Here is an 8,905-nt window from a genome sequence, read left to right as displayed (position 1 = left end):
AAAAAAAAAAAAAAAAAAAAGAAAGTTTCCTTGTGCCCCTTTGTTATTGCTCTGTCTTAGTCCATTTAGGCTACTATAACAAAAATATGATAAACTGGCCAGACATGGTGGCTCACACCTGTAATCCCAGTACTTTGGGAGGCTGAGGTGGGTGGATGATGAGGTCAGGAGGTCGAGATCATCCTGGCTAACACGGTGAAACCCCATCTCTATTAAAAATACAAAAAAAAATTAGCTGGGTGTTGTTGCAGGCACCTGTAGTCCCAGCTACTCAGGAGGCTGAGGCAGGAGAATGGCGTGAACCCGGGAGACGGAGCTTGCAGTGAGCTGAGACCATGCCACTGCACTCCAGCCTGGGCAACACAGCGAGACTCTGTCTCAAAAAAAAAAAAAAAAAAAAAAAAAAGCCATAAACTGGTTGGCTTATAAACAATAGAAATGTATTTCTCACAATTCTGGAGGCTGAGAAGTTCAAGTTCAAGGCACCTGCTGATTCAGTGTCTGGTGAGGGCCCATTCCTCCTAGAGGGTGGCTTCTCGCTTTGTTTGCACATGGTGGAAGGGAACTGTGCATTTCCAACAGTTGTATCATATCAGGCAGAATTATGACCCAGTTATTGTCTTTATTTTGAGATTAAACATGGTTTAAGGAGATACGTATGAGTGCCAAGTTGACAAGAGGTGGACTTGTGATGGTTAGTTTTATGTGTCTACTTCACTGGGTTAAAGAATACCTAGATAGCTGGTAAAACATTATTTCTGGGTGTATCTGTGAGGATGTTTCTGGAAGAGATCGGCATTTGAATCAGTGGACCCAGTAAGGTGAGTAAGAAAGATCCATCTTTGGCTGGGCGTGATGGGTCATGCCTGTAATCCCAGCACTTCCAGAGGCCAAGGCAGGTGGATCATGAGGTCAGGAGATTGAGACCATCCTGGCTAACATGGTGAAACCCCGTCTCTACTGAAAATACAAAACAATTAGCCGGGGGTGGTGGCAGGCACCTGTGGTCCCAGCTACTCGGGAGGCTGAGGCAGGAGAATGGCATGAACCTGGGAGGCGGAGCTTGCGGTGAGCTGAGATCACACCACTGCACTTCAGCTGGGGCAACAGAACGAGACTCTGTCTCAAAAAAAAAAAGAAAAGAAAAAAAAGAAAGATCCATCCTTACCAACGTGGGTAGGCATCATCCAATCCACTGAAGGCCCAGATAAACAAAGAGGCAGAAGAAATGCTAGATAGATGGATAGATAGATAGAGATCACACCACTGTACTCCAGCCTGGGTGAGAAAACGATCATATATATATTTATATATATATATTTACACACACACACTATGTTGCCCAGGCTGGTCTCAAACTCCTGGGCTCAAGGACTCCTCCCACCTCTGCTTCCCTAAGTGCTGGCATTACAGTGTGAGCCACTGTGTGTGGCCCAGTTCATTTTTTAAATTTTTAACTGGTATTCCATTATATGAATATACTACAATGTGTTTATCCATTCACATATTCATGGATAGTAGGGTGATTTCTAGCTTTTGGCTATTACAAATAAAGCTGCTATGTACAAGTCTTCTTGTGGACATAAGCTTTCATCTCTCTTGGGTAGATACCTAAGAATGTTGTTACTGGATCATGGGCATACGCTTAATTTTATAAGACATTGCCAAACTTTTCCAAAGTGGTTGTATAATTCAACACTGTCACTAGCAGTGTATGAGAGTTCCAGTTGCTCCACATCCTTGTCAACACTTAGTATGCTCAGATTTTTTTTTTTTTTTTTTTTTTTTACATTTTAGACATTATAATATGTATATAGTGATATCTCATAGTGGTTTAATTTGTATTTCTCTACTGAATAGTCATTATTTTATTTTATTTTAATTATGGCCTCAAACTCCTGGGCTCAAGTGATCCTCCTACCTCAGTCTCTGAGTAGCTGAGGCAACAAGCACAAGCCACCACTCCTAGCAACTGAGAATTTTAAGTATCTTTTCATGTACTTATTTTCCATCTATATATCTTCTTAGGTGAAGTATCTGTTCAGACCTTTTTCTCTTCTTGTTTGGATTGTTTGTCTATTTATTATTGAATTTAGGACTTCTTTATAGACTCAGAATACAAGTCCTTACCAGATAAGTGGTTTCCAAATATTTTCTCCTAGTCCATGGCTTGTCTTTTCCTTCTCTTAATAGTGTCTGACCAGAAGTTCTTAATTTTGATGTATCTCTTTATTTTTTGATTGTGCTTTTGGTGTAGTATCATATAAATCTTTGCCTAACCCAAGATCACAAATATTTTTTTCCTGTTTAACTGCCAGAGGGGGAAAAAAGAAGATATATTAGATAGAAGACAGTTGAAGAATATCCTTAAAGTACTGGAATTCTATATCCAGTGAAAATGTCTTTCAAAATTAAGACAATGTAGCCGGGCGTGGTGGCCAGCCCTTTGGGAGGCCAAGGTGGGTGGATCACAAAGTCAGGACTTCAAGACCAGCCTGGCCAAGATGATGAAACCCCGTCTCTACTAAAAATACAAAAATTAGCCTGGCATGGTGGCAGGCACCTGTAATCCCAGCTACTCGGGAGGCTGAAGGAGGAGAATCACTTGAACCTGGGAGGCAGAGGTTGCAGTGAGCCGAGACTGCACCACTGCACTCCAGCCTGGGCAACACAGGGAGACTCTGTCTCAAAAAAAAAAAAAAAAAAAAGACAATGTAAAGACTATTTTGTACGTACAAAACCTGAAATAATGTATTACCAGCAGATCTGCACTACAAGAAATGTTTCAGCCTAGGCAACATGGCGAAACACCGTCTCTACAAAAAATACAAAAATTAGCCAGGCATGGTGGTGCGTGTCTGTAGTCTCAGCTACTCAAGAGGCTGAGGTGGGAGGATCACTTGGGCATAGAAGGTAGAGGCTGTAGTGAGCCAAGATCGAGCCACTGCAGTCCAACCTGTGCAACAGTGTGAGACCCTGTCTCAAAAAAAAAAAAAAAAAAAAGAGGCCAGGCGTGGTGGCTCACGCCTGTAATCCCAGCACTTTGGGAGGCTGAGGTCAAGAAATTGAGACCACACTGGCTAACATGGTGAAACCCCATCTCTACTAAAAATACAAAAATTAGCTGGGCATGGTGGCAGATGCCTGTAGTCCCAGCTACTCGGGAGGCTGAGGCAGCAGAATCGCTTGAACCCAGGAGGCGGAGGTTGGAGTGAGCCAAGATCAGGCCACTGCACTCCAGCCTAGCGACAGAACAAATCTCCATCTCAAAAAAAAAAAAAAAAAAAGAAAGAAAGAAAGAAAGAAAAAAAGAAAAATGTTAAAGTCCTCCAGCCAGAAGGGAAGTGATACCAGATGGAAATTTGAATCCATACAAACTTATAAAGAAGGTACTATATGTATGTGGGAGTATATTAGTTTTCTATTGTAACAAATTACCACAAATTTGGTAGATCGAAGCTACACCACCATGCCCGGCTAATTTTTTTTTTTTTTTTTTTGGTATTTTAGTGGAGATATGGTTTTTCAACATGTTGCCCAGGCTGGTCTCAAACTCCTGAGCTCAGGCAATCCACCCGCCTCTGTCTCCCAAAGTGCTAGGATTACAGGCGTGAGCCACTGCACCTGGCCAAATTTATCATTTTACAGGTCGGTAGATCACACGCTGATATGTGTCTCACCAAGCTAAAATCAGGGTACAAGAAGGGCTACATTCTTTTCTGGAGGCCCTAGGGAAGGATTTATTTCCTTGCTATCTGTCAGCTGAGGGGGTTACCCTAAACCTTTAGAGTTCTGCGATCCTTGCACATGACCTCCTACATATCAGAATCTTTCTCACACTTCCATCACTCTGATTCACTCTTTCACTTCCCTCTGCCACTTTTAAGACTTGTGTGATTATATTGGACTTACCTAGTGATCCAGAATAACCTCCCCATCTCAAAGTCCAAGACCTTAATCACATCTCCAAGGTCCTCTGGCCGTGAAAAGCAACATATTCACAAGTTCTAGGAAGTAGGATGTGGACATCTTTGAGGGATCATTATTCTGCCTACCACAGTAGTAAATACAAATGACCATTTTCTCATTATTTAAGTAACTTTAAAAGATAATTGAATGTTTAAAGCAAAACTAAAAACAATATCTTGTGGGGTTTATAAGATGTAAAGGTAAAACATATGATAACAATAGCACAAAAACCTAAAGGGGAGAAATAGAAGTGTAATGTAAACTCTTTTTCTTGTATTTTTTTAATTTACATTTTTAAATTTTAGTAGAGATGGTGATATGGTTTGAATTTGTGTAACTGCCCAAATCTCATTTCGAATTTTTTCTTTTTTTTCTTTTGAGACAGAGTTTTGAGTTTGTTGCCCAGGCCGGAGTGCACTAGCATGATCTCGGCCCACTACAACCTCTACCTCCCAGTTCAAGCAATTCTCCTGCCTCAGCCTCACAAGTAGCTGGTATTACAGGCACTTGCCACCATGCCCAGCTAATATTTTGTATTTTTAGTAGAGACAAGGTTTCACCGTGTTGGCCAGGCTGGTCTCAAACTCCTGACCTCAGGTGATCCGCCCGCCTCGGCCTCCCAAAGTGCTGGGATTGCAGGCATGAGCCACCGTACCTGGCTCATGTCAAATTGTAACCACCTATGGGCTGGGCGCGGTGCCTCACACCTGTAATCCCAGCACTTTGGGAGGCCGAGGCAGGTGGATCACAAGGTCAGGAGATCAAGACCATCCTGGCTAACACAGTGAAACCCCGTCTCTACTAAAAATACAAAAAAAAATTAGCTGGGCGTGGTGGCGGGCACCTGTAGTCCCAGCTACTTGGGAGGTTGAGGCAGGAGAATGGTGTGAACCCGGGAGGTGGAGGTTGCAGTGAGCCAAGATTGCGCCACTGCACTCCAGCCTGGGCGACAAAGCGAGACTCTGTCTCACAAAAGAAAGAAAAAAAAAACATTTAACCCTCAATGTTGGAGGAGGGGCCTGGTGGGAGACGACTGAATAATGGGGGTGGATTCCCCCTTGCTGTTCTCATGGTTGTAAGTTTCCTGAGGCTTCCCCAGTAATGCTTCCTATACAACCTGCAGAACTGTGAGCCCATTAAACCTCTTTTCTTTGTAAATTACCAAGTCTCAGCTAGTTCTTTACAGCAGTGCAAGAACAGAGATGGGGTCTTAAGCTATGCTGCCCAGGCTGGTCTTTAACTTTTGGGTGCAAGCGATCCTCCTACCTCAGCTTCTCAAAGTCCTGGGATTACAGGCATGAGCTGCTGTGCCTGGCCTAAAGTTCTAATACTAAACATTAAGTAGTATAATAAGTTAAAGATGTTGCCAATTTTACATCCTTGTACAATTTTCCTTGTATTTCTGAATGAGAACTTCTGTAGTTTTTTATCAATGAAGTGAATTTGTAAGGTCAAAGAGCATGTGCTTATTTAATATCTTCATTAGAGAGGACGGGTGGAGTGGCTCATGCCTGTAATCCCAGCACTTTGGGAGGCCAAGGTACAAGGATCACTTGAGCACAGAAGTTCAAGACCAGCCTCGGCAACAAGCTGAGATCCCGTATTTACAAACAATTTTAAAACTATACATGTGTACTAGTGTACACTTGTGGTCCCAGCTACTTGGGAGGCTGAGGTTGGAGGATTGCTTGAACCTGGGAGGTCGAGGTGGCAGTGAGCCAAGATCATGCCATTGCACTCCAGCCTGGGTGACAGAGCCAGACCCTGTCTCAAAAAAGAAGAAAAACATTTCACTGGAAATTGCCAAAATGGTTGTATTCATTTATATTTTTATTAGCAATCAATGAGACTTCCTGTTTTATCATGACAGTACTTGGTGTTGTTAGACTGCTTAACAAACATAATATGCCATTTTATTTTACTTATTGAGCATCGGTTCATGTCCTTTCATATGCTTATTAACCATGTGGATTTCCTTGCCTGCTAAAGACTTATTGTCCCTTTTTTATTCTTTTTCCTTGAATTTATAGAAATTATTTGCAGACAGTCTGTATATTAATCTTCAGGCAGTTATGCATACTGAAAATGTCTTTTGGCCGGGCACGGTGGCTCACGCCTGTAGTACTAGCACTTCAGGTCAGGAGTTCGAAATTAGCATGGCCGTCATGGTGAAACCCCATGTCTACTAAAAATACAAAAATTAGCAGGACGTGGTGGCAGGCACCTGTAATCCCAGCTACCCAGGAGAGGCAGGAGAATTGCTTGAACCCGGGAGGTGAAGGCTGCAGTGAGCCAAGATCGTGCCACTGCACTCCAGCTCAAAAAAAAAAAAAAAAAGGAAAAAAAGAAAAAGAAAAGAAAGCCAGGCACGGTGGCTCACGCCTATAATCCCAGCACTTTGGGAGGCTCAGGCAGGCGGATCACCTGAGGTCAGGAGTTTGAGACCAGCCTGGCCAACATGGAGAAACCCCGTCTCTACAAAACATACAAAAAAATAGCCAGGCCAGTGGCGCATGCTTGTAGTCTCAGCTACTCAGGAGGGTGAAGTGGGAGAATCACCGGAGCCTGGGAGGTTGAGGCTGCAGTGAACTGTTATCATCCCACTGCACTCAAGCCTGGGCAACAGAGACCCCTTCTCAAAAAAAAAAAAAAAAAAAAATTTAAATCTATACAAAAAAAGAGACCATCAGCAATGTGAAAAACACAAGCCAGAGACTAATAAAAAGACATTTTCTTTTCTTTTTTTTTTTTTTGAGACCTAGTTTCACTCAATCTGAGCCACCAGAGATTAAAAAAAAATTTTAATTCAGCCAAACTTACGAATCTTTCCTTTGATTATTTATATTTATTTTTATGTCTTGCTGGAAAGAAACTACATTTTCTTTTGCAAGTTTTTATTCTCACATTGCAGCCTTTAGTTCATCTGGAATTCATTAATTCATTTTTGTTTAAGATCAAATTGTGTTTCTGTTTGGCTTCAGTTGCCCCAGTATCAGGTCATCTTTTCCCTATTGATTTATAAAGCTACCTCTGCTGTATATGAAACTTCCATAATTTTGGGGGTCTGTTTCTAACTTTCTAAAATTATGTTCAATTAATCTATTTATCTATCTCTGAACTATTAGCACACTGGTTTATTTTACTATAGCTTTGTGATAAGTTTTAATGTTTGGTAGGGCAAATCTCACTTCTTATTCTTCAGAAACTTATTGAGTATTCTACAGAATTTCTTCACATTGCAGACAGAGTTTTTTTTTTTGTAATTGAGATTAGCACTAAGGCATTGTGCAGTTCTCACCACACTTGGAAAAATCTGAATTCCTTACCCTGACCTACAAAGTCCTCTGTGATCTACCCTTGATACCTTCCTGTTTTTTTTTTTTTTTTTTTTTTTTTTGGAGATAGAGTCTTGCTCTGTCGCCCAGGCTGGAGTAGTACAGTGGCATGATCTTGGCTCACTGCAACCTCTGCCTCCCAGGTTGAAGTGATTCTCATGCCTCAGCTTCCTGAGTAGCTGGGGCTACAGGTGCCCCCCATCACACCTGGCTAATTTTTGTATTTTTATTTATTTTATTTATTTATTTTTGAGATGGAATCTCCCTCTGTTGCCCGGGCTGGAGTGCAGTGGCATGATCTCAGTTCACTGCAACCTCTGCCTCCCAGGTTCAAGCGATTCTCCTGCCTCGGCGTCCCCAGTAGCTAGGATTACAGGCACCTGCTACCACACCTGGCTAACTTTGTATTTTTAGTAGAGACAGGGTTTCATCATGTAGGCCAGCTGGTCTCAAACTCCTGACCTCAAGTAATCTGCCCACCTCAGCCTCCCAAAGTGCTGGGGTTATAGGCATGAGCCGTCCCACTAGGCCTAATGTTTGTATTTTTAGTAGAGATGGGCTTTCACCATGTTGGCCAGGTGAGTCTCGAACTCCTGACCTGAAGTGATCTGCCCACCTCGGCTTCCCAAAGTGCTGGGATTATAGGCCTGAGCCACCCGCACCCGGCCTTACCCTTCATACTTTCTATCGTGTACTACTAATCTTTTATATGAGTTTCAGAATTCACTTGTCAAGTTTCAAGGAAATTCATGTTTAGATTTTGTTTCGAATTGCCTTGCATTTGTAGATTTCTTTCTTTCTTTCCTTTTTTGTTTTTGAGATGGAGTCTCACTCTGTCACCCATGCTGGAGTGCAGGGGCACGCGATCTCGGCTCACTGCAACCTCCCCTTCCTGGGTTCAAGCTATTCTCCCTGCCTCAGCCTCCTGAGTAGCTGGGATTACAGGCGCCTGCCACCACACCTGGCTGATTTTTGTATTTTCAGTAGAGACGGAGTTTCGCCATGTTGGCCAGGTTGGTCTCCAACTCCTGGCCTCATGTGATCTGCCAATCTCAGCCTCTCAAAGTGCTGGGATTATAGGCGTGAGCCACCATGCCTGGCCGAATTTGTAGATTTCATCTGTTCTGTGATGCCATAGACTGTGAGACACATCATTATTTTATGTGTCACTAAGAAAAATTGCACTGGGCATGGTGGCTCAGGCCTCTAATCCCAGTACTTTGGGAGGCTGCGGCAGGCAGATTGCCTGAGCTCATGAGTTCAAGACCAGCCTGGCCAACATAGCAAAACCCCATCTCTACTAAAAATACAAAAATTAGCCTGGTTTGGTGGCACGTGCCTGTAGTCCCAGCTATTCAGGAGGCTGAGGCAGAAGAATCCCTTGAACCTAGGAGGTAGAGGTTGCAGTGAGCTGAGATCACGCCATTGCACTCCAGCCTGGGTGACAGAGTGAAACTCAGTCTCAAAAAAAAAAAAAAGAAAAGAAAAGAAAAAGAAAATTGCTGCCCATTGAACTGTGACATAATGCTTTGTTATCACTTAAATTGTTTAGTTTATACTCATTGAAAGAGCTCCTTTAGACTTATTTAGATACATACTTT

This window comes from Piliocolobus tephrosceles, chromosome 12, assembly GCF_002776525.5.
Source record: "Piliocolobus tephrosceles isolate RC106 chromosome 12, ASM277652v3, whole genome shotgun sequence".
Classification (NCBI taxonomy): domain Eukaryota; kingdom Metazoa; phylum Chordata; class Mammalia; order Primates; family Cercopithecidae; genus Piliocolobus; species Piliocolobus tephrosceles.
The sequence above is the reverse complement of the archived record's forward strand: the minus strand, read 5'-3'. Positions refer to the sequence as shown.